At 36.8% G+C, this 27975-nt stretch overlaps 1 long non-coding RNA gene across 1 annotated transcript; it reads right to left on the bottom strand.

Moving 5' to 3' along the window:
- Positions 1-21135: 21135 nt before the first annotated feature.
- Positions 21136-27252, bottom strand: LOC132110635 (uncharacterized). Its single transcript, XR_009424667.1, has 3 exons — positions 27118-27252; positions 25133-25431; positions 21136-24534 (listed from the first exon to the last, which is right to left on the bottom strand). It is a non-coding gene; the product is annotated as an uncharacterized LOC132110635 (long non-coding RNA).
- Positions 27253-27975: the final 723 nt, after the last annotated feature.

The following is a 27975-nucleotide window of genomic DNA, read 5'->3' as shown; positions in this document are numbered from 1 at the left end:
AGTAAATTCTATAATTAAAAAGGAAATAAATATGAAATAAAATAATAAATATGTAACGAAAAACTTGAGAAACTAAGATTAAAATATATTAAGATTTTGGGCCTTGGCAACTACCTGAAAGAAGTTTAAGTTTAAATTCTAAATTAACTAAAAGACACACACACACACCCACACACACACACACACACACATAAATAAATAAGCACATAAACAAAAGCACATAAAATCACTAAAACTTAAAAAGAAAATGTAAAAAAATATAATTCAAAATATTAATACGTAAATAATTCTAAAATAACACTGCAATGGAGTCTAAAATTTTCAAGCTCTCAAAAAGGACATTAATGTAGTGTGAAATTAATTGGCATTCAGTCTTCTTAAGTGACATCACTGACATAATCACTTTGTTTTTAATATAAGCCATAAATCACCTTCAAATCAAACCAAAACCAATTATCCACTCATTCACAGATTACATCAAATATGGCAACAAGAACTGTCAATCAACGTAAAACATCACTTGTTTTTGTGCATCATGTGACCCATCATGATGAGCATTTTTATCACCATATTTGATAAGTATGCATGCACTGATCAATGTTTTGATTTGAAAATGAGAGCTAAAAAGTGAGTTGAAAGTGAATAAATTCTTGAATTAGAAAAAAAGTCCATAAGACTTTGCAAAATGCAGTTAAGTCATATGGATAATTTTTGGAGCTTTATTTTAGAGCTTTAACGTTTCGGACCCCACTGACTTTTACTGAATGAAGAAAAACTATTTAAAAATTGTTTAAACTGTCAATATAAGGGCGGGTACATGATGCCAAAATTATCTTTTCTTTGGGGGGGGGTCTTGGGGTCAAACCAGCCCTCACAATGAAGCCCCTTTTGACTTCGTGTAAAGTCTGAATGTATTCATTCTGTAAATCCTGGCATGAAGTCTAGCAGACTGCTGGGTTCTCTATTGCAATCTAATTGTGAGCACGCCTCCTTTTCTGCAGTAAACATAAGTGTAATTCTCCACTCCCTATGGGAGACTGCAGGAAGATGGGTAGCACACAGCTCCCACTCTGTGCCGAACATTTAAAAAACATGCAAAGTAATTCACGGCGGCATTCCAAATAATACAAGCTCATTAACAGATGTAATGCAGTCAAGAGTTAAAACAGTGTTTCGGCAGAGACTATATGGTTTGTAGAGCTGCTGCGGTATAAAAACTAAATTACACAAATGAGCAGGGCCTAGCAATGTGAAAAATATACAAAATACATCAATGTAAATTCAATTTATGCAAATCAAGCAAATAGAGCAAAACTGAATAATAATATACTGTACTGAGCACGACTCTAACTAAATTATTCAAAAACAAGACAATAATTTCCCTGTTAGGATAAGAGGATAAAAAAAACAATATCTGATAATACAGACCAAAAATAAAAGCATAATCATCCTCATTCAAGCCATTCTTCAAATTTCTTGGCAATTAGTTTAACCTCTTAAAAAATCAGACTTAAAGACGTCTGGTGATGTTTTGTGGTGTTTCATTCCAATTATTTATTCTTTACATAAGTCTCAAAAACAAGTTATCCCGCCTCCAGGAAGGATATATACTCAAACGATAGATCAATCCATTCATTTTACCATGTCAAGTAATAACAGCCCGAGACAACATACAAATTGAGATCATAACGAAGGGCTAGTACTGCAGCCAAGTGTGGACTGCTGGGTTCCAGGGGTGATTGAGAGTGTGTTTGAATGCTCAGGGCCAAACTCAAACAGCACTGTTACATTGACAAGGTCAATTCAGTGGAAGAATTCCCTCACCTCCCCCTTCTTCATACAGCTGTGCTCTTTTGGTCGCTTTGGCCAATGGCGACTTCAATATTGATTATTGTTAAGAAAACTGCTACTCAAGGAATACAATCATAAAGATAAATGATATTGTGCTCAATGTCGATAGCAAAGACTTTGGGGGAAGAAAACGATGTCCAAAAACCATGAAAAAGATACATTAAAGCAGCTAGACTTCCAGAATCACACAAGATTATTGTAAAATTTGTAGACCAAATTGTACATGCATATCCCAAAGTAGGCTAAATTGCATAGAAGCTTATCACATCCCATCAGCTAACCAAACATGACTCTACCCTTGTTTGTGAATTTTCATTTTCGAACCAAACCTAAGCAATAAAAATCCTCACTCATCCATAAACCTAATCTTTTCTTTCCTTATTGCATTTTAATGAAACAGTGGTGCTCCTAAGCCTTTAATTCTTTTCATTTGTTATGTTTGGACAACTCATTAGCTGTCATTTGTTATCATTAGCCTGAAGTTTTAAGCCTTCTCGGCCTAGAAATAATGCAGTTTTTTTACCGAGCAACAGCTTCTATAAAGTGAAGCAAAAAACAGGGAACGCAGTGTAAAAAGTGAGCTTTTATCATAGCTATATTTTTTAATTTAGTATGAGACCATAAGTTTCTCCAACATCTGTGTCTTAAGACTTGATATTCATAATAAGTTCTAAAAGTTCACCCGTAAGCATTACTTTGCAAGACATTTGTTGTATCAAAACTGGAGTCATCCTTCTACGAATTGACACTCTTCAGTCCACATCTCCAATTTTAAGGTAAGTGGTGTGTCTGATTCATTGTGTCTGACAAGAGACATGATTGATAGTTTCCTTAATCTATTCACCATGGTAATCGAGCCCCTGTGTGTAACCTTGCATAAAAATGCATATGAACACAAGAGAAATTGCATAAAATACAGTGGACTGCCCAATGCAAAGGTCCTTGGGTTGAGGGTGTGCATATGTAGATATATATATATATATATATATATATATATATATATATATATATATATATATATACATATATATTGATCTGGAGTACATACAACCCGAATTCCGGAAAAGTTGGGACGTTTTTTAAATTTTAATAAAATGAAAACTAAAGGAATTTCAAATCACATGAGCCAATATTTTATTCACAATAGAACATAGATAACGTAGCAAATGTTTAAACTGAGAAATTTTACACTTTTATCCACTTAATTAGCTCATTTAAAATTTAATGCCTGCAACAGGTCTCAAAAAAGTTGGCACGGGGGCAACAAATGGCTAAAAAAGCAAGCAGTTTTGAAAAGATTCAGCTGGGAGAACATCTAGTGATTAATTAAGTTAATTAATATCAGGGCTGTAACATGATTAGCTATAAAAGCTTTGTCTTAGAGAAGCAGAGTCTCTCAGAAGTAAAGATGGGCAGAGGCTCTCCAATCTGTGAAAGACTGCGTAAAAAAATTGTGGAAAACTTTAAAAACAATGTTCCTCAACGTCAAATTGCAAAGGCTTTGCAAATCTCATCATCTACAGTGCATAACATCATCAAAAGATTCAGAGAAACTGGAGAAATCTCTGTGCGTAAGGGACAAGGCCGGAGACCTTTATTGGATGCCCGTGGTCTTCGGGCTCTCAGACGACACTGCATCACTCATCGGCATGATTGTGTCAATGACATTACTAAATGGGCCCAGGAATACTTTCAGAAACCACTGTCGGTAAACACAATCCGCCGTGCCATCAGCAGATGCCAACTAAAGCTCTATCATGCAAAAAGGAAGCCATATGTGAACATGGTCCAGAAGCGCCGTCGTGTCCTGTGGGCCAAGGCTCATTTAAAATGGACTATTTCAAAGTGGAATAGTGTTTTATGGTCAGACGAGTCCAAATTTGACATTCTTGTTGGAAATCACGGACGCCGTGTCCTCCGGGCTAAAGAGGAGGGAGACCTTCCAGCATGTTATCAGCGTTCAGTTCAAAAGCCAGCATCTCTGATGGTATGGGGGTGCATAAGTGCATACGGTATGGGCAGCTTGCATGTTTTGGAAGGCTCTGTGAATGCTGAAAGGTATATAAAGGTTTTAGAGCAACATATGCTTCCCTCCAAACAACGTCTATTTCAGGGAAGGCCTTGTTTATTTCAGCAGGACAATGCAAAACCACATACTGCAGCTATAACAACAGCATGGCTTCGTCGTAGAAGAGTCCGAGTGCTAACCTGGCCTGCCTGCAGTCCAGATCTTTCACCTATAGAGAACATTTGGCGCATCATTAAACGAAAAATACGTCAAAGACGACCACGAACTCTTCAGCAGCTGGAAATCTATATAAGGCAAGAATGGGACCAAATTCCAACAGAAAACTCCAGCAACTCATAGCCTCAATGCCCAGACGTCTTCAGACGTCTTCCAAGATGGCCGCCGCACGCATGGCAGTACGCACGATTGTTAGTTTGATGTGAATAGTGAATGTTTGGAGAGGAAGTTTTAGCTGTTATTGATTTTTTTGTTTTAATTTTCGTATTTGAGTAGATGCAAAATAGATTATTTTGCGCAGCGCTCTTTTGATTTAAGTGAGTAGTGGAATATTTTACATTTAAAAAGGGGCTGTGGAATTCCCTCACTGATAACGGGAGAAGGATTATCTGTCTGGCTTTGTCTGGGCCCACTCTGGATCTGCGGGGAACAAACTCTGCTTTGTTGTGTCATACATTGCATTGCTGGATGTGGTTTTTCCCTTCCTCGTGAAGTCGATTGTAACATCATTAGCTACTTCGGAGAGTGCGGAGTAGTGCAAAATGGCGTTTGTAACAGCAGCCTTTTTTCTGCTGATTGTAATGGATTACACGGGGAATAAAAAGGCACTGGTGGTTCATTCTCAAAAGGTATGGACAAACTTTTACATCTCATCTGAAGGAACGTTCTCGGACATTGGTCTTATTATGGAACTGCATCACTCATCATCACTAAGGGCTATTGACTCTGTTCGCTTGGATTATAAGGACTACTTTGTTGTCATGAATCGCATCTTGATTCCTAGTGCCTACAATGATTCAGGATGTACACCTAGGAAAAGGAAGTGCTTGGTTCTTATTTTATTGTTAATCTCAGGAAATGTACATCCTAATCCTGGCCCTATCATTAATAGTCTTAGTACTCCTGAAGATTTTAAATCTAGGACGGGGCTTGGTTTTATTCACTTAAATGTTGGTAGTTTGTTACCAAAAATGGACTTGGTTAGGGCATGGGCTATTCAAACAGATGCAGATGTCCTATTAATTTCTGAAACCTGGCTTAAAAAAACTATCTTAGATAAGGACATTGTGATTAATGGCTATAGAGTTTTCCGTTGTGATCGTTTAAAGAAAGGGGGTGGTGTTGCAATTTATGTTAAGACTAAATTTAACACCAGGATTTTAGCTTCACAGTCTACTGTTAAACAATTTGAGATTTTGGTGTTAAATCTTGAAATAGCTAAAGGTCAGCATATTACTGTTATTGGTTGTTATAGACCCCCTTCTGCTGTTGCCGATGCTTTATCAAATTTGATGAAATTTTTAAATGAATTTGATTGCAGTGATATGGTTTTAGTGGGAGATTTAAATTGGGATTGGTTATCCTCTGTGTCTGATGATTTTAAAAATCATTGTAATGGTTTAAATCTTACACAGATAATAAATACTCCTACTAGACCTAATGTTAGAAATCCTAATAAAGCTACTCTTATTGACGTGTTTTTGACAAACACACCTCATAAATATTCAAATGTTGGTGTGTTTGCTAATGATTTGAGTGATCACTGTGTTATTGCAGCAGTAGGAAATACAAAACTCTCTAAGACTAAACCTAGAATAATTTTTAAAAGAAATTTGAAGCACTTCTGTGAGCAAGCGTTTTTGCATGATTTGTCTTGCTTTGAATGGGATAGAATTGCACTGATTGATAATGTGGAGCTTGCTTGGAAATATTTTTATGATGGTTTTAGTAGAATTGTGGATAAGCATGCTCCCTTCCGGAGGTTAAGAGTAAAGGGACGGGATAACCCATGGTTTACTCCGGAGTTGGCTAATCTTCTTCGGCAGAGAAACCAAGCCTGGGCTAAAGCAAGGCAATCTGGGACAGATTCAGACTGGCTTAGTTTTAGACAGCTGCGCAACCGCTGCACATTTTGTATCAAAAAAGCAAATTCAGATTTTTATTTAGCAGCTACAACAGAGAACCTAAACAATCCCCGTAAATTCTGGAAAGCATTGAAATCGGTATGCTCCATGAATGCTTACAATGAGTTACCTCCGTATATTATCAAGGATAAAGCCGTTATATCAGATAAGCCTGCAATGTTGGATTGTTTTAATAAGCACTTTGTGGAAGCTGGTTCCTTGTTTGAGCATCAGCTCCTTGTAGGAAATTCAAACGTGACAAACTGTTTTAATTCATCAGTACCACCAACGAAATCTGTGGCAGGTAAAGAGGTATTTTGTCTAAAGCCTTTCACTGTCGCAGATGTGCAATCAGCTCTTGTTGCTTTGGAGCCTAGTAAATCCCCGGGCCCTGACAGGCTAGAGCCTTATTTTTTGCGAATAGCTGCTAATTTTATTGCTAAACCAATTTCAATTATTTTTAATCTCACTTTAGTCTGCAATGAGAATCGGCCTATGTACTCCCTCTTTTGAAGGGTGGTGATTCTGCACATTTGGATAATTATAGACCGATCTCTAAGTTACCAATTTTAGCTAAAGTTTTAGAAACTCTGGTTGGTGATCAGTTAAAGGATTATTTGGTTTCCAACCACATTTTGTCTGACTTACAGTCTGGGTTTCGAAGGCAGCATAGTACTACTACAGCAACAATGAAGGTCATTAATGACTTTATTGAAGCAGTGGACTGTAAGAACAACTGTGTAGCTCTTTTTATAGATTTATCTAAAGCATTTGATACAGTGGATCATTGCATTTTATTGGAAAAGCTACATAATATTGGTTTTTCTGACCATACTATAGATTGGTTTACCAATTATTTGACTGATAGGACTGTTTAGTGGATCATTGCATTTTATTGGAAAAGCTACATAATATTGGTTTTTCTGACCATACTATAGATTGGTTTACCAATTATTTGACTGATAGGACTGTTTACTCGGACAATCTCAAATCAGCAACACTGACTGTATTTAGTGGTGTACCGCAAGGATCAGTTTTGGGTCCAATTTTATTTACTATTTATATTAATAACTTGGGTCAAGACATCCCACAAGCTCATTTTCATTTTTATGCGGATGATACCGTTATTTATTGTAAGGCTGCAACTTTACACCAAGCTTTTTCACATTTACAAACCGCTTTTAATCTTGTTCAGGCACAATTGTATCATCTTAAACTAGTTTTAAATGTTGAGAAAACTAAGACTATGCTCTTTTCAAAATCTAAGAAGTCCCTTGAAAGTCTCCCAAATATTTTTACTATACATGGAGAGCAGATTGAACAAGTCAAATTGTATAAGTACTTGGGTATATTAATTGATGATCAGCTCTCTTTTAAGTTGCACATTGAAAAATTGGTACAGAAGCTCAAATTAAAAATAGGATTTTATTTTAGAAACAAAGCCTGTTTTTCTTGGAAAACCAGGAAGAGATTGGTTGCTGCTACATTTCTCACTGCACTTGATTATGGTGATCTGCTCTATAGAAATGCGCCTGATAAATGTTTATCTTTATTGGATACTGTCTTTCATAGTGCACTAAGATTTGTGACTGGATGTAAAGCATCAACACATCATTGTACTTTGTATAAAATGACAAATTGGCCTTCATTATCAATGAGGAGGCACATTCATTGGCTTATGTTTATTTATTTGTTTATTAAGTCTATGTTGGATATGCTCCCTTCTTATCTTTGCACTTATATGTCTCGTAGCAGCTGTTCCTACAATTTGCGCTCTGGTAATTTGTATTTGTTGTCTGTACCTACGGTCCGTACAGAGCTTGGTAAGAAGGCCTTTAGTTATGCAGCCCCTTCCACATGGAACACATTGCAGATTGATTTGAAGTTGCAAAATCTGATTTCTTTTGGTCAATTTAAACACTACATGAAATCTTTAGAAATAGATGCTATAAATCGTTGTCACTGCTTTTAATATGTATTTTTAAGTAGTCTAATGTTGTCTAATTTTTAAGTAGTGTAATGCACACTGTTTATTTTTATGTATGTGTGTTGGTTGTTCATATTTGTTACTGTGCGCTGTCAATGCACTGTCATCTTGGCCAGGTCTCTCTTGGAAAAGAGGTTTTAAATCTCAATGAGATCCCCTGGTTAAATAAAGGTTAAATAAAAAAAACTGTTTTGAAAAGAAAAGGAGATGCTACACCATGGTAAACATGCCCCGTCCCAACTATTTTGAGACCTGTAGCAGAAATCAAAATTGAAATGAGCTCATTTTGTCCATAAAATTGTAAACTTTCTCAGTTTAAACATTTGCTATGTTATCTATGTTCTATTGTGAATAAAATATTGGCTCATGTGATTTGAAAGTCTTTTAGTTTTCATTTTATTAAAATTTAAAAAACGTCCCAACTTTTCCGGAATTCGGGTTGTACATTACAATGAAAGGTGAGGCCATTTAGTGGTCTAATGAATTTAAGTGACAGTCAATTTATAAAAAAACTTTTAGAGAGTCTGAGGAGTAAAATTGTGCTAGGCCTTGAAGTTCTTCCCATTTGCAAGTCTCACTCAAAGCTGAGAAGTCAAGCCTGGTCAGTGATCACTGTAAATGTTGAAGTTCTCCTACACACAAAATATGCACACAAAAACATTTACATAACAATGCAAAGAAACAAAATTGAATGGATTACAGTAGTCAGAAAAGAGAAAAGTGCCAAATTTACTGTCATTCCTTCATCAGCTGTATTTTTTTGGTAAATATTGTAAATATTATCAATAATTCAAGAGATGTTGCTAAAGTCAATTCAAAGTAAGTTGCAGTAGTTTTGGCTAGTTTTCCGATATTTTTAACTCCAGTGTAAATATAACGCAAATTGCATGTGAAATGAATAAACAAAGCAATGCAAATGTAAACGTATACATTTAGATAGAGAAAAAATCTTTGTAAAGTACAAATCTACAGTATTAAATTAAATGGAATTATGTTTTCAAAAAGAGTCAGATATTAAGAGACAAACTGCTCTGTCAAGTTGTGCATGGACAGTTTCATTTTTGCTACATAATCATTAAATATATATATATATTTATTTTTTTAATAAATCAGTTTACTTTATGGAAGCAGTCATCTTAATGAAAGCTGGTCAAAGTCTCTCAAGTGTAGCCTATGTTATCCTTTCTCTGGTTCTCCACAGTTCCTACACTGTTTTAAAAATGGTTAATTATTTTATGTAAAAGTATGTACATATTTAGCATATTTCTAAAAGTTTATATGATTGAGCGCGTCTGGATTGCTGAGGCATTTTGATCATTAGGATTTTTTTTCCTTACCGCATAAATAAAGTTGATTAATTAGCAAGTCAAAATTACAGAGGATGATCAATGTAGAATACATCACTGTCAAGGGAGTTACTGAATTTTTCATTTACAACTCAAGCATTCTAATTTCTGTGCTAGTTACTTCCAGGAAGACTAGAAAGGGATAGTTTTGTGTGGCGATCAGCTTTGCCTTGTCATGTTAAATCTTCAGGAGTTTTTGCTACAGTATGTGATGAGATCAAAAGCAGTTTCTCAACAAAAAAAAAAAACCTTGACTTTTAAACTGTCAGAGTCCTTGGCCCTGATTGACCAAGAATTCAATTGTGATACTCAATGACACTAGGTTATTTCAAAGGTTATTTTACTGACAAGTAATTTTAAACAGGTGTAGAACAGGTAGCCGTAATGAAAAGCTTCTAAAGATCACCTTTCCAAAGAACCACAATTTAACTCAACATTTAAGTTTCTTTATAGGACAAAAAGGGAAATGTATGTATATAGGCTCATAGGATATAGGCTCATAGCAACTGATTTTTCTTTCTTCTTAAAGTGGCTTTACTTGCCATCTGGGCTCCATTAGCAGCTCTCGTGGGAACAGTAATGAAAGACAGTAATCACTCATAAGCAATTTACTTTCTGAATGTTTGTACTTGCAGGAAACAATATGTCGTGAAGTTTAAAAACGAATGAGTGAGATGCTCAGAGACGCAAGTTCCCTGTAGACATATTAAACAATGATCACAATAATAGGAGAAGATCATTTACTCACTCGATTTTGACTCCTAAATGTAAAGTTGTGGTGTTGTTCTGCATGCAACAAGTGTTCCACATGCAACCACTCGACTCAGTTTAAAACAGAGCAGAAAACCCTGCAAAATTTAAACTGTATTTCTGTAACAAGTATCATTCATTACTCCAAGTTTTAAAACAATGACTATGGGAACTAGATGGGGTTTCTTATTCTCCTTGATGAAATTCTTCACGGTTTCCACAAAAAAATAAGCAGCTCAACTATTTTCAACATTGATGATCATAAGGAAAGTATATTAAGCTCCAAAGAAGCATATTAGAATGATTTCTGAAGGATCACGTGACACTGAAAACTGGAGTAATGGCTGCTGAAAATTCAGATACACTAAGGAAAATGGTGTAGAAACAATTTTCGGTCCCACTTTATATTAAGTGGCCTTAACTACTGTGTAATTACATCAAAAAATATGTACAATGTACTTATTGTGTTCATATTGTATTTCAATACACTTTTGTTGCTAATGAGGTGTGTTGCTTTTTAACATAAAAAAGATTTAGACTGATATCTTATAAATGTGTGTGTGTGTGTGTGTGTGTGTGTGTGTGTGTGTGTGTGTGTGTGTGTGTGTGTGTGTGTGTGTGTGTGTGTGTGTGTGTGTGTGTGTGTTTGTTTGTGAGTGTGTGTGTGTGTTGTGGTGCTGTCATTGCGTTGAGGTGGTCGTAAAGTGGTCTGTGGTAGCTCACTGTGACCAGTTCCTAGTGGTCAGTGGTCCAAATCCAACAGACTAGATTGAATTTATTGCTACTGGGCTAAAGGTAACAAATACATGCAATATAAAGAGCTAGATAGTGCTATTATACCTAGATGGATTTTGAGCCCATCTCAAAAAAGCAATCAAATGGAATAGATTGATACTGTGAGCAATATCATTATATCATTATATTTTAAGTGGACATCAGCACCATAGTGGAATACGACTGGGTGCACTTTAATTCTGTGGAAAAAAGTAAGATGTAAAGATTTTAAGCCCTACAAATGTTTTATTTTACCCATATATTACAATTTGGCCAGTTCATTGCACCTTTTGCACTTCTATTCCTTCTTTATAGGTCTTTGCATGATTGTAACATCTGTGCATTAATATGCTTCACCTATTTGATGTTATGCATGTGCATGTGAAAATATCTTCATCAGCTGAGGCAGTAAATAGGGATGTTAGGATGCCACAAAGGCCAGAAAAAAGGTTAAAGGAGGTCATGTAGAACGACTTTGTGTGACAGAGGCATCAGATCCCCTTGCTCTCTAGACACAGCCACGCTAAACAATAGCCAGCGAGGAAATTAAACACAAACAAAGTCCCCGAGGCAACTCCAGCGTCACCACAGCAGATCCCCTCATCACCACGGATACTGAAACATCAAAACAGCAGCAGAGTGTTTAAAGAAGATGACCTCACACTCAGACATCAACAAAGCCTTGTTACACAGTTACAATGGACCACAGGAGAACAATGCGTTCTCTTGTTGAATGTGTTGTAAAGGTGGACTGAAAAGAGGTAATTTATAAAGTAAATAGCCTATATGAATACATAAAATACTGCAGGTTCTGGGAATAAGCAACTTACAAAAGGCTTTCGCTAATCAAAATAAATAAAATAAGTAAATAAATGTATATATATATATTGTACATGTACATACTGCAGAATCTGTTAATAAGCAACTTAGGAAAATCTGGCTAAATAAAGTAAATATGGAAATAAATGCAAATATTTATTTTTTTAGAATTATAATGAATTAAATATGTTGTAAATGTAGTTAAAATGAATGTAATAGTAAATATATATGAAAAAGCATATACATATACTGAAAGTTCTAGGAATCTAGGAAAAAGACTTATGAAAATAGACTAACCAATTAGCTAAGTAATTAATTTATATATTTATGTAAGAATTTTAACTGTATTTAAGAATTTTAATTGGAAAGGTGAGTGGGAAACATAATTAATAGTGTAAATGAATAGCTACACAAAACAGTCTGCACAGTTCATAGCAACATTTATTTTAAGTTCTAGAAATAAGCACTAGAATAAGATCTAGACTTATGGACATAGACTTTACAAAAGTTGGCTTTTATAATAAATCTATATAATAATAAATATGCTTTTATCTTAAATCTTTATAGTAAAAAATGCATAAAATATATATATTGGCAAATATTTAAATATGTATAGGTGTTAATAGATTTATAATGTTCATTTGTCTATGGCCTGGAGGCATGAATCAGTGACATTTCAGATAACTGTTGTTACAGACGTAATCTCCAAGGGGAAATGGTGCAAAAGCAGAGAGAGATTTAAGTAAATGACTGTGTCAGCCTCTATTTATTTGTGACATGACTGCCAGAGGCAGAGCCTGAGGGTAACCATTAGGACTTAGACCATAATGGAGTCAAATGCAGAGCTATTGCTGAAAAGTTAGTATGTAATGCAGCAACTTATCAGCAAAGTGTTCCCTGTGGAGAAATAGAAAGAAAGAGGGACAGCGAGGGAGGCATTATGGGAAATGAATGCCATGCACTAGCACCTTAGGCCAAATGCATCCACTCTATTAGAGTTGTTATCTAAAGGCAAGAGGATCATACAGAAATGGTCAGTCAGTGTCACCCCAAGAAAAATTATCTTAATAGGTTACAGATTATAACTTTAAATTTAAAATGTTAAACATCTGCATAAAATAACGAAGTCTCCATTTATAGCCCCAGGGTTCATATTGGTCCAAGATGACGCTCAATACAATTTATCGCAGCAATTTAATTATAACAACACTCCACTTAAGATAATTACATTTGTTTACAAGAACATGCAGAGCACGGTGTTTCCTTTGGAAAATAATTTGCATTCCATATATTTATATCTAGTAAAATTTTGTGTGTTTTACCGTGACACCACCAGGGAGATGTAAGTGAAGATGAAACGAGAGCCTGAATTAATTAAATGACACTAATGCTGCACGGAATAGAGGACGCGGGGTTGAAACCATTTGTAAGGTCTGCTAGACAACTGGCGCAAGTCCCCGCGGGGAGAAGATTATGATGGGTTTGGTGTCACTCAAACTGAGGGAACACAATAACTTCTCTAAACAGAGGAGAATGCAGCCTGAGGCAGGACAGCCTCTGCCACTGCCTCTTCCTCAGAGGGGACCGCAGCAACCCTGGCCCTCAAAAAGAATGCCTGTAATCTGCAGGTTGGCTGGGGGTGATGCTGGGCCCGGGCTCTGCTCTGCAGCAGGCCCGCTGCTATTGTCGGCGAGCCTCAAAGATGCAGGCTGGGAGGAATTTGGGGGGTACAGCGCTTCAGGGGGAAGGGGAAGATGTCGGGAGGACATTGTGAAAGTATTGTTTGAGCATTACAATTGCACTTTTTCTAATCCTGTTGACAGTGGACATTAAGTAAGCAGTCCGACATGGAAAGGATATGACTCCCTCTTCTGTCTTGAGGCCAAGAGAGGAAGAAGGCTGCCCGGTTTACTCACTGCAGATAGAGTGAAGGCGCAAAAAGGCATTTGAGGAGATTATGCTAAAAATGAGTCTGGGTGAAAGGGGTGGAGCAGAGACCCGAACAAAGACTGAAGAGAAATCTATGGTTGGCATGTAAATGAGCAAGTGAGAAAGAGAGAGAGGTAGTACAAGGAAACAAGAGAAAGAAAGAGCAGAGACTTTTTCCATCTTGGCAGACACTTTTTCTAGCTCCTCAAACAGATGCTGAGGCAGATGGTAGCGAATTAACAGAAAATGAGAGAAGAAGAAATGAGAAAGCTCATGACTGGTCCAGGGAGGCAAAACATTAAAAAATAAAGATTAAGGCGTGTGTAAGTGCTTCAGAGATAAAAAGAGCGAGTCAGTGAATACAGTAGGTGATCATGCCCATATTTGTGTGTGTGGGAACAGAGCAGGAGGTGGGCTTGTCCTGTTAAAACAGCAGCTCAGCTGGGGAAGAAAAGAGAATGGGTGGAGGAGCAGTGCTTGGAGCTACAGTGTGCAATAATAATCAGAGGCATGAAATTACAAGGGTGATATTTGTGGGACCCTAGGGTGTGGTGTACGAACTCTCCTGGAGCTCACCTGGGTCTCTCATCACATACTCCATACTGGTCCGCCATCATTAATAATCAGAGGAGCAATGCACCCACATTGCAAGAACTCTGGCCATATTTATATCAGCGACCCCATTTTTGCCAGCGATGTTGCCGTCACAGGTTGGAGAGAATGTGCATGTTGGTGCTTTTAATGGGCCAGTGTTGGCAAACACAAATGGTGAGCTCATATGACAGTGGGAGGTATGTGATATTTATTTTTTAATCAACATTTATATGGCATGGACCAATAGAACCAGCAGCGAAGCATGAAAATCAATCATCAACTAGCTCAGTTAAAGAGTTTATGGCAGAGACTAGCTCCCAACACCTGCTCCAGTGTGTTTTACTCTAAAAGATGAGAAGATAATTGAAAAGTCACAAATATAAAGAAACTGATTAACTGGGATTTTAATTACACCATTCAAACAAACACACATTGATTGATATTTACTTACTAAACTGAGTAAAGCTGAAGTGTGTAAATTCTGTGTCACCAACAAAATGACCTGCAAAAATGTTATTGTTTCAAACACATTTTATTGTTTTCCCAAACACATCCCTTATCTGCCATTGGTCAAACAAACCAATAGCCCCGCCCCAAACTCACACCATTGGCTGAGCAACTGTTGCTATTTCTGGCTGTTCAGAATTTTTAAACATACAAAAAATCATTGTTTTGTCACCAGCACTTTTTTGAGGGGAATCAACCAATTCTTGTCTTGTAGTTGCATATTAAACTGGGATATGAGAAATTATTTTAAAATAAAATGTATGACACCTTTAGAATAATACCTGCATGAACTACTTAAAAGAGAAGCACTTAGATTGCAGTGCCGATGACGGCATATGAAACTGCACTTCAGTCAATGGTCCATTTCTCAACAGGGACCTCCATCTTTCCTTCTTTCTGGTGAAAGTTACAGACCAGGGTGTTGTCAGGGTAAAACTGATAATAACAGGCAGAGAGTGCGCTCCTCCCGCTCAGAACAGCCCCATATTTTCACCCCTAAATGGCCTAATGACAGAGTGAAAGGGGCACTGTCAGCTCTGCTCTGACAATGTGCTGAGTGGACAAAATCAGCTATTGGCCAAAATAGACCATTCTTTCTCTTTGGCATAGAAAATCGCCTTTGGTTTATTGCTGGAACTCTGTCTTTCATCTCAAGCTTCACATTCACTCTATTGAATTTTCTTATGTTCTTATCTTATATGTGTTTTAGTTTAATGTTTATACAGCCAGATAGTTAACCATTTTATCAAACTCATATTCATGTTGTTCTAAACAACACTCAGGTATTGTTAGTACATTTCACAAATAATTAAAGGGGGGAAAACAGCAACTAACATATTGAATTAACTGTGAAATTTTGAAGTAAAAGGACTTAAATAGTTTTATTTTGTAAAGCATATTCCAATAATGTTGTTAATACAGTGTAGAACATTTTTTAAATGTACATGACAGTGAGCCAATTATGACAGAATTCTTCCTTTAAACGTTTCTATACAAGTCTAAGATTTTATACCTTTGCACAGATGAGGTGTAGTGTGATATAGCCAAGTTTTGCATTAGAATATAATAAAACCTTACCATTTTGCCCCTGATCTTGTAGGCCTCGCAACAATGGCTCCCTCCAGTTTGGAAATACAAGCAGGCTCATTGGAGACCTGCAGATTAAGTGCATATTATAGCGACCATTTTATCAGGCCCACAATGCATTCCTGGAGGCCGGTGATTTTCCCGGGATTAATGCCAGTACCGCCACTTTTCCTCTGAATGTGCTGTCATCTCGGGGGTCTGAATGACTGCCACTCATTCTCGTAATCACTTCACGAGCTCATTCCCCTCTGACTGTCATCACCATTCTGCTGATGGAGGCATCTTTCACAGAGACACAGCATGGCACAACAAGTCAAGAGATGCTAAATAAAGGGCAATAGGCGACGGACACTGGTCAGTGTGAAACAGCCAACCACTGTAAGAAAGCGCTTTAAAAGGAAAGTATGAAATTCTAGGAGGCTGAAGGTGGCCCTATTAAAAACACGATAACAGCCTGCAGAATATGTTAAAGCATATATAGCACAAGCTAGCCAAGTGGCAAGAATGCAGTTTGTCTTTAGACATGAAAACAGCAGCAGCTGCGTTACAATTCTTTCAGGGGCCAGGGCAAAATTGCTATTTTTACATTTCTGTATCATTTTTGCCCATAAGGAATTTGGATAACAAATAAAATATTCAGGCCTATTGTCTGATTTATTTCTTTTATTATCCACAAATATCAGGAAGGCAGTTTAAAGCCTAGCTCGCCTCATTCTGGGCCCTCTCGCTGGGGGCCTGACAACCTATCAAATCTGCTTGCATAAACAGGTCAGGATTGTCTGAACATATACCAATATGTTATACTTTAAGCTTTCAGCATGCAGAATCTCTAAGTAGAGACTGGGGAGGGGGAAAAAAGAGGGAAATATCCTCAGGGGAACAATGGAGGCTGCTATCTCTAAGATGACAAATGTACGCTGAACATCCTGAAATTGAGAAACAAAATGGAATTAATTTTCAAATAACAAGGGACCAGGAACTTGCAGGTTTTCTGGCATCGTCTGGTTAAGAGGCTGTGATTCTAGCCTTTGTGCATTAAAAGGTTTTGTATTATTTGTTTAGGAGGCAGCAGGGATTGGTTAGGCTAGAAAAGAGGGCTGGCTAGTGTCGCTGTTGATGACACAGTGGGGCCCATGAGCTCTAAGTAATTGACCATTAATGAACTACAAAAGAGTGCCCACTGAGGAATATCTACAAGGGCTCATGGGATATCATAATAGAGGCAATAAAGAGGTGTGGCTTCTACCCATTAACATTACTCCCGGAACTACAATGGTATTTTAAATAGCCAATCAATAAAAGGCATCATGATGTTATGCTAATCACATGACCTTTAGATTGAAGAAATCTGTGGATTTCTGGAGGGACTGAAAATAAATAAATACAAGTTGATGATATTGTTAAGCTACATTCCAAGTCAATAGAAATAAGTCCAAAAGCCTAACAAAAAAAATAAATAAAAATTAAACCATTAAGTATATTTAATATTGCCCCCTACCGCCCCCTTAAATGTAATTATTCATATATAAGTATTTATGTTCTTAAAAAAACTATTTAAGATCCTCGAAGAGGGTGCAAGGACAACACAAATTGTGTCTGACATTCACTATTTATTTCAATAGCTCCAGCGGAATATGAATAGCATGCACCCCAGTCAGTTTTACTTTTAATTTTTCCACCAGGTTATATGACACCATGAAATGGATATCATTATATATAACACCGCTTCCATACAAATACCAAGTAACGTCCTTGAAAGCTAAATAAAAAATGGTTCATCATTGCCGAACAAATGGCAAGAGAAATTTATGGCCGCTGATGTCCCTCATCATTACTGCAAAGTAGTCAGTAAAATTTCATCGTTACTTTCAGGGAAATAAATAAATTTGGCCCTCTGACCTTGAGGAAAAAAACACCAGAGCGGTGATGATGGCCCCTCTCTCTTTCCATCACCATCTCTCATTCCCACAGTGTTTCCAAACATACAGACGGGCTAAAGATATTCCACCTTGAATCGCTCTACATACAGCCCCCGGAGAGAGAGCGAGTCCCTGTGCTGAGGAGCCCTGTGCTGCCCAATCTCAGGCTCTGGCAGAGGAAAGGAAATGACAGCACAGGAATATGCAGTGAGCCTCACTTTAAATCAAGATAAAAGACAGAAATGGAAAATAATGGGACGAACAAACCCCTGGACGGCTCAGTCACCTAATGGAAACACATGGCTGAAGGCTGAAGTGTTGTCAGCAGCCCACGCCACGACATTCCTTTTTGATAATCGGGCCTGCCATAAAATTAGAATAGCAAATAACTCCTGACAAAGATGCATGTTCCCCCTCTATTGTGCCATCATAAAAAAACTCTGCTAGTGACTCAGAACGCCACAAACTTCAATTTAAATTTACAGCGCCGCGAAAGAAGAAGTGATATGCGCTCAAAAATTTTAATAACCTATTAAGATACTACTTCAATTTCATTTTATGAATATTTTCCTTGGGGAGCACAGCTATCACCAGAGAAAGATAGAAATTTAAAAAAGATAAATAGTGCCATTAATCTACAACATTTCTCTTCCATTATCCTTGAGATGAGGAGTTATTTTTGCTCAGATCCTCACATAATTAACTCCTTACACTTGATTCACAAGCCAGAAAATGACCGTGTTCAGAAAATTAAAAATCTGTCATTAAGTGGAATTTAACATAATACCATTTATCTTTATATATTCCCCAGCTGACAAGCGTCTGCAATGGAAGTTGATCAGTTTTCAGTGGCAAAGGCTTCAATGAAACAAATATACCTCAAAACAAATGGAGACAGACCCTTTAAGCCCTCCCTCTCTCTCTCTCTCTCTCTCTCTCTCTCTCTTTCACTCTCTACTTCAAATAGGTGTCATAGGGACATGATTAGTCTCCAAAACATTATAAAATGTAAAAAATTAGAAAACATGGTAACCGTTTAAATGTAAAATCTAAATTATACAATAATATTCAAAATTATAAATAAAACATAAAAAAACGTACTATAAAATAAATCTGATCTAAAAATTTTGATTAAAAAAAAAGATTAATTCAGATTTTGTCAGAAATAAGTATTGGTTTCTCACTTAGACCCCCCCCCCCCCCATTTCCTTGAGGGTGTTTTTCCCCACTAGCTACAACAATATCACTAATATCTAAAAATTAAGTGTTACTCACAAAAAAACTTGTTAGACTTTCAGATGAGAAATAATGTCATGAAGTTTTTAAAATCTAGTTATTGTTTGTCTCTTGGGCATTAAACACAAATTTGGTAAGATCATGACTATGGAGCTCACAGCAGGCTACCCCATAATATCTAATGGGTCATCAAAGGGAATTGTTGGTGGAGAGCGAACATTTACTCAAATAGTTATGGAAAACCCCATGAGGTGTCACATGACTCATTACCGCCAAGCTCTTTGCTTAGTTATCAGACTCATATGGCTAATAGAAAGGCAGGTTAAAATAGACAGGCATTTGGCACTCTTCTTATTCTATTAAAAAGCTCAAGCTAATGCTGATTGTAATGAACTGGTGTAATGCACATGATCATAACCATAAAATATACTGCCAGCGTAGCAATAAATACAAAGACCTTATTATCCACAAGTAAATTGGTGCATCTACAGTCTTTGCAATTATGATTTATGACTGCCAAGCAAAATCATGGCAATGAAGACTACAACATAAATATGACAAAAAAACACAAAACAGAAGATTTAGGAATTGGTGGTCTCCGATTGACCCGCCTGTTTATCTGAGGAAATAACGAGCCTTGACTGGTGCTTAGTGAGTCCCGAGTGTTCAGTCTAAATACAAATCAAAGGCAGAACTCTCCTGGAGTTCGGGACTATTTTATCACCACTGAAACGAGAGCTCTTGCCAGATTTACCAAGTGAGAGTTTCAAAACGGCATCATCAAGCCTTCATGACTCTCTGATCCATGCTTGCCTCACTGAAAATAGCACAAAACCCTAAAAACAGAGATGCATAACCAGTAGATTCAAAGCTAATATACTCATTTCAGAATAATATTTGTGACTATGCTGGCAATCAATCAAGATGCGGAGTCTGCGCTCTCCTGATGTTGAATTGAGCCGTTGACCCCAATCAGTCCACGTGGCAAATATTTGGAATTACAGTGGGTAGTTGATTAATTTTACACAAATTCGGTTGCAAAGGAGGGTAATATATTCTGGTAGCACATAAGGTCTAACTTCAGCATAGTGAATCGCTCAGCCAGATTTTGTGTGGGTGGGCTGTCTAAAGATTGAAGAGGGGCTCTCAGTCATTATCCTGGAGCAATTTTCATGTGATGTTTCTGAGTATGCGAAGCAAACCCTATTTTGTCCACAAATAGGAACAATTTCGAGGGAACAGCGGTCCACTCCTGAAGCCAGAATAGAGTTTATTTTGTGATGCCTGATTAGATGGACCTCTAAGCAGGACAATTTATCTTATACGCACATATTGATGTGGTGATTTAATAAAATAAATATATTAAATAACTATATATCCACGAAAAACACTATAAAATGCCATGCCTGTACATGGACCATCATGGGGTTGCTCATGAGACTCCACGCAGCTTTCACACAGGCCTTCACAAGCATGCTGCCTGTGGCCTAAGAGTGCTCAGACAGGCTGGAGAGATGAATGGAACATCCAACGTTTGGTCCTCATTACATTTGGCCACAGAAAATGGATTTTGATTTTTGTCACAGCTGGTAACCTCCTTGGGCCATTTCAGGAAGACTTGAGGAAACCTGGAGCTCAGAAAAACAAATCAGAATCATGGATATAATCTAAAAAAGATTTGAAAATATGTAACACTACCCAAAATTTAGCGGGAGGGGACATTTAATATTCAACCTTAATATTCAATTCTCAGTTTTAAGAAATATATTAATACAAGTTTTATACAAGTTCATTAACAGCGTTTGTGGTACAATGTTGATTATCACAAAAATGCATTTGAATTAAAAAAATTAGACCGTAAATGATACCAAACCATAAACATTACAATACTCACTATTTCAATAGTATAATAGTGTAGTTATGCATACCAACTTGACTTTAATGTGACAAAAATAGGTTACTATCATTTTCTATGTAATTTTACAACGTCATTAGCATGATAGTATACACCTAGAAACATAAAATGACCATAAACATGACACGAACATGTTCAATTAAAACGTTTTAAGTGTTTTAATAAAAAATTATAAGCATCACATTCATGCTTTTAAATTCTTCAAATTGCCCTCTTTATTTCCACTGTAAGTGATTCACCATAACCGTAATTGTTTATAAAGATGACAGACAGATAGATTTATTTTTACAAAAAGAGACAAGGAAATATTTTTTTTTGCCAATTATGCCCAAAATAATATTTTCTGTGTTATACTATAGCAGAATTGTATTCGTTTATTAAAAAACAAATATGTCATAGCCTTATATCTCTCTCTCTCTCTCTCTCATTCCACACACACAAAACAACAGTGCACTGCTTACATGCTACTCACATCGATTCAGCTCCCAGGGGCCCAAACCAATTTCTCTTGTTTTCTGCCCGTCTCCCTGCCTGAACCTGCAACAGCCATCAGACCCATTAATCCTTCCACCCAAGATGACTATGACTGATTTGGCCACCAAACAATCAATTTGTATCTCTCTCACTCCTTCACTCATTCCTTCTCTTTTGTGGATGTAAAGAATATCATGAAAAAGTGTCAGCGGTAACAGTTTCACAACAGTGTAGTAATAGAGTAATAAGGCAATCAGCGTTTGACCTTGGAAGACAACTAATTCATCTGCCCATCTATCTTAATTATTTTACTTTTCAAAGCACAGTGAAAGAGAAACAGTATCAGTCATTCATCCCTCTGTGGCAGCCGCATCTCTTCATCCATGTTGATTTTTAGTTTTAAGTTTTGCCGGCTGAACTCAAGAGCAATGTTTGATGGACGTCAGGTAGTAGGAGATCTAGAAAGTAGTAAAGAGAGCTCATAAACACATCTTATCAAGCAGTTCATAATGAATGCATCAGAGGGCTGTTATGAATACTTCATTTTGAGTATCTCCATCCGATGTAGCTTTTTATGCCCTCTTTCAGTGTTATTCATGATACCAGTACAAAAATTATTCCTCAACACTACAACATTACGCATTTAAGTAATAGTCTGAATGGCTACCACTGCAGATTACCATGCTCATCTTGTGAGAGGAACATGAGGCCAGAACCCCCCTCTGAATGGCGAGGAGCAGAAGGTAGGGTCGGCCATGTCTGGGAAAAGCTGCAGTGGAACATTTGTCAGGAGACAGTGACAAAAAGGGGGTGGAAAGGTGGGGAGGCAGAGCTCCACACTATTCAGAGACAATTTGTAAGCACGGCTGTTGAAGTCAGGCCAAAGACTGGCGAACAGCTGGAGCCCCACCATGATTGATAAACGTGGGCCCCAAGAACTTCATTTCGATGTGAATGAAGACAAAAGCCCGACAATGTTCAGCGAGTGTGTAATGTTAGCGTCATTAAGTGTCAGCTCTGGACATGCCCTGGCTCTCAGATGGGCGACTGAGAGATGCCATGAGGGAGGTCAAGACCCATGCTAATTACCATTTTAGGATAAAACACTCTTTTGTAGCTCTACAATTATTGATTTACCTCTGAGGGGAGATCATTATGGAGCGTTACGAAGATTGTAACATGCATGCATGTAGAGATTGCAGTCACATTTCATAGTGACTGCATAGTGATTTCCACATGAAAATTCACCTGTAAATTAAAATGTTGTGGTTTACCTGGAGTTGGGATTTGTATGATGGACAATATTAATACTAATTTAATAAGTACTATTTTGCAGTATACTCTTATTTTACAGTAGTCCTGTATCCAACAGTGAACATTCTCACAACCTTGGCCAATGTTCTGTCAAGATTCTCTCAAAGTGTTGAACAAATTTTCTTCCAAGTAAAATTTATAGAAAATGTATTTAAAGTATATATTTATTTTATAATTTATTTATAAGTAATATTAAATGTTAACAAAAGGTTAAATATATATGTATACATCATTCTTGAAATTATCTTTTTTTTTTCGTTTTAGTTGGATGTTAGTCTAACATTTTGTAAATGTTACTACTGTATTCACTATTTGTTTTAGAATGTTTGGGTAACATTCAAAAGTAATGTTTCCATAATGTTTGCAAAATGAATCGAACCTTTCCTTTACGTTTGCATGGCAAAAAAAAAAAAAAAAAATTATGTTTTTAATGTTGTTTTTAATGTTTAATAAACTGAACATTTTGATCGTTAAGAGAACATTCAGAAATAATGTTTTTGTAACTTAATGGGAATGTTATTAAAAGGAACATATTTATAACATATTTTTGTTATCTGGGATATTGTTCACATATGATTGTTTTTACAGGTTTGTAGTGGAAACAAATGGAGCAGGAAAAATTCTAAATAAAAAGATTTTCTCACCTTGAGGTATTCCTCTCAAAGTGGTTCAGCGATGTATGTCATGACCATCACCATCATCATTTGTGTTTGCCTCTTCATTTGACTACTAAGGAGTTCTCGGAAAGATGAACTAATAGAGACATATAGCTGTGGATATACTAACAGAAGCGCAAACCCGATTGTCAGTGCATTCTGCTTGTAGTAAAATAGATTTTCCTAGTGGATGTTTTAGTAAACTGAAATAAGAAAAAAAGGAAAAAGAAAAACGAAGTTTGGTTTTTAATCATTTCCATAATGAAAAAAAAATCTGAATCATTTGTGTTGTCATGGTACATAACATGTTACATAACACATATTGCATTCTCTGTGTGCACATTGCAACTGCAAAGACATTTAAGACATTTTTACTTTTTGCAAGTTCAGTTTGATAACAATAATTCTGTACATTTTGATATATGCATCTTAAATACTGTGCGCGAGCTCAGCAATACATACTGATTCATGGCACCTTTCTTTAGCAGTAGTTTCCTTCATTTTATTTGAAAAATATTTCCAAGTAAAAAAAGAAGCAATTTAATATTTGGCAAACAGTTATAAACCAGAACAAAGTAGATCTATTCTAGGCTTATTAAAGGGATGGCTACTCTTAAGAACTTGCAGAGCAAATTGAGAAGTTTTCTGTCACATTAAATATATAGATGAGTCTGAAGTTCATAAAATTGTTTATTGTTCTGTTTTAACCCTATATTTCAATATTGCAGACAACCTCATGGCAACAAAGTGGATCCCTGGGTCATCCATTCAGCAATACTAGGCCAAATTTCAGCTGCCATGGCTCACAATATATAAGTGAATATTGATGAACATGGAAGATCTACAAGGGTAATCTTTTTCCCCCTCTTTGGCGGAACGAGGGAGGAGAGAGGCGCCTTGGCAGTCCCGTGGGAGGAGTGCACCTCTCTCAATATTCAGAATATTCTGGTTGAAGTTCAGAGAGAGATATCAATCTCACTTTGAAGCGCCAGGCCTTCATTTGTTTGTGAGAGATGTGAGGTGTTCGCCAGATGACTGTGCCAATTCTTCAAAAGCCACTTACAGTAGAGACACTCACTGTAGCGTTTGCTTTTGTTGTCTGGGCTCAGATGACTCTCAAACCCAATGGTGAAGCCTTGATTGAAGCAGTGCACCCAATTCACCTGTGCATTAAGGAGAATGTGCAGCCTTTGCTATGATAGAGTGAAGATAAATGCAAAGGGTTTAGCTGGGAAATAAAAATACAAAAGCTGAAACATGATTTATTATTATAAAGCTAAATTGTATTTATTTTGGCAAAAAAAAAAACTGATTTCTAAAAGTGTAAAAACTGTCCATTAAAACACTGTTCTTTTTCCTCTTTTAAACTAAGCAATTGAAATTTTTCTTATTTATCTTTTTCTTATTATATTTCTTATTTATATTTTTCTTATTTACATTCATGCATTTTTATTAAAATAGCAAAATTAATGAAGCTAAAAGTCATTGTGAATCAGTGTTATTTTAGTATTGTTTATATAATATTATAGTTTTTATCAATATTTTGAATTAGCTTTTATTTTTATAGTTTGTTTTAATTAATTTGTTTATTTTAGTTCAATTTAAAGTTTCAGTAGTTTTGTAATATTGTATTTTTACATTAAAACTAAAATAATAAAAAAGTTAAAATAATTAAAGTTTAAATTTCAGTTTATGATAATAATCCTGTTATGAATAGCATGAGTACATGAATCTCAAAATTCTAACATTTATAAACACATGTCAATTTGATTCAATTTTGTGTCACTTCAGAGAGGATTTCATCACCCTGGAGGCTCTACACTTACCGCTGAGGTGCTGTTATTTTTCTTCTCTTTGTCATCAACACTTGTTGGTGGCATGTGTTGTGTGTGTGTGTGTATGTGTGTGTCAGAATGTTGGTTGCGGTTTTAGCAAAGCAATGGGCCATGCCGGCCTCTCTGTGAGTGTGTTTATAAGGGGAGTCTTCATGGACACTCAGTTGAGCCTGGTTTACCAACACTATTGATTGCAGGTGATGTTCTGGGCAGAGACCATCTGACCTCTTAGGGGACTTAAATACATCATTGTCCTGGAGGGGGACCTCGAGAGACTTTCCTGACCACAGCTGAAAACACACAGACATGCAACCACTGTGACATTGTTGGGGAAATAAAGTCATCTTCACAGAGAGAAACTACAGATCTGTTTAAAATGTTAAGTTACATTTAAACACTATAGAGAATTAAAAAGCAAATACGGATTACCTGGAAAATGGTAACTATCATTTTAGATATGCATTATCACAACATCATGCATCATGATTCCCTTGAATACTAATTAGATTTCTTAATATGCAATTATGTTACCATTCAGGCTAATTTGTGTACCATGCATCTTTGTTTTCAAACACACCTTTGAGCAATTGATGGAAATCCAATGAGACGTAGGCTTACCTGCCATGAAACAACTATGTCTAGTGCCGACACGAGGCAGGGACAGGGGAAGCACGCTTTAAATTAATTACCATCAGGCCCCTTGTAACTGTTCACTTTTGTAAACAAACATTCTAATATGCAGTAATTAATTAAATCTGCCACTCTCTCCCTCTCCTCTCATTGATCTTTCTTGGTTTTAGCTTCTAAATCTAGTCAAGGTGTTTTTCAATGGTTATAAACTGCCAGGTGAGAGTCTCTTCCTTTCCTAATTTCCAAGGATCTAGTAGAATTTGAAGACATCAGCGGAATGTTGGGAATATACCAAAGATTTTCCTCAGGAACTTCCTTTGCGGTCGAGTAGAACTGGTCGTCATGGGTTGGAGAATAGAGCCTGTTGGTTTTGGCTGGAGCTGAGAGCTTAGGGGCCTCCACCGCTTTTGGCCAAATCATCAGGAACCCTGGGCAGGCATGACTGCTTCTCATCATGAAGAATAATGTTTGGCCTGGCAGACCATTAGAGATGCTAATTTTTGTTGGCTTTGTGATGTCACTTCTGATATCCTGGCAATCTGGCGGGGATTACCCGATCCGAACATACAACCCGGTTTGCCAGGTTCTATTCCTAGTCTCGGCCCCAGTCGAATCTCTTACGCCACCTGCCTGCTAATGAGCGCTGGCGTTGGGGATGCCCATCTGCGCCATGCGACAGGAATAACCATACACCGGCATCACCTAAATCTCTATGTGAGCGATTGTGGAATGCAGCATGACAGATGTTGCGAGGTGTAGGGACTATCAGAGGGGGATCAAAGGCACAGATACAAACAAACCCCTGTATGATTCACCTCTGGCTCTGAATCATCCATTTAGATCAGAAATGATTCGTCTCCTCACTCCTAAGATGGCTAAAATGGTTTACAAATATTGCATTTCACCTACAGAACAGTCCTGCTTTATTTCAGAGAGAGAGAATTTTATATTTCATTTTATATTTTTTATTACATATTTCATCTGAGAGGCATTTACAGCTATTAAAATATATGAAAGAGATGAAATTCTTTCATAACTTACTCTCTCATGTCATTCCAAATCTATAAGATATTTTCATCTGTGGAACATACAAAAAGATCTTTTTAGAAAAAAAGAGGTGAGTATAAATTAAGATGGTTTGAGCAGCTGTGGTCAGTGGAGAATGTTTATTTGTAACATAAAGCAGCACTACTGTAATTCCGGACCAGAGTGATAATTGCCAGGTGAGCTACTATTGGAGAGTCCATGCAAATCCGAAAAAAGTCAAAAAGTCAATTACACAAGCAGCTCAAGCATGCACCATTGAAAGCTGGAGATTTTTTTATTGAAGAGGTCTTTTAACTCACATGAAATCCAGTGCGGTGCACCTTCTCCAGAGCACTGGTGTCAGGTGACCTTCCAGAGTCCAGAAAACAACTCTCAGGTGGTCTGCCATGCTCCAATAGGCTGCCCATTACCCCCGTACACCGGAATGCATCAAAGGAACCTATGAGCATATCAAAGTAGGGTCAACTTCACAGCATTAGCTTTTAGCGGTTTCTGATAATTATTTGCTGTGTAGCAGGTACTGCCTCTCATTCTCTCTACTGGGCAGTGCTAACTAATTAAGGCACAGCAAGACTAACAAAACACTAATTAATTACAATTACAAAAAGATCAGGTGAAGCTGCTGTCTTCAATCACCAACAGAGAAAAACTAACATTGTGTTTTAGACACTGGTCAACCAGACACATTCAAGTATTGCATAATATAGGAAGGTAGCTGTCGGAGCGATATCATAAATAAAAAAATAAATACTTTTTTTTTTCTTAATGTGAAGAACATTTTAATAATCTAAAGAATCTTTTTCCACTAGAAAGGACCTTGGAAGGTTCTTTGGATTTTAAAGGTTCTTCATGGAACCATTAACACCAAAAAAAAAACTTTATTTTAAGAGTGTAGAGGGTTGCATTTAGCATTTACTACAGTGGCATCCTTCAGACAATATCTAAAAGATAATCTCTGTACTCGCATCAAACTATATGCCAAGCTGTTACAGAGGGCAACATGCTGTCACCACAAATCGATCTGAAAACAGAAGCATCTGCATCTGGAGATGGGGCTAATGGAGGCATTGCCTTGGGTGTGTGATGTAGACAGCTTATTTTTTCCATGTGATTATCTTAACAGTGCTGCTTATATACAAATGTAAATGGGCTGCTTA

The sequence above is a fragment of the Carassius carassius genome, chromosome 30 (genome assembly GCF_963082965.1).
Source record: "Carassius carassius chromosome 30, fCarCar2.1, whole genome shotgun sequence".
Lineage (NCBI taxonomy): Eukaryota > Metazoa > Chordata > Actinopteri > Cypriniformes > Cyprinidae > Carassius > Carassius carassius.
Note: the sequence above shows the minus strand (reverse complement) of the source record. Positions and strands in the feature narration are given on the sequence as shown.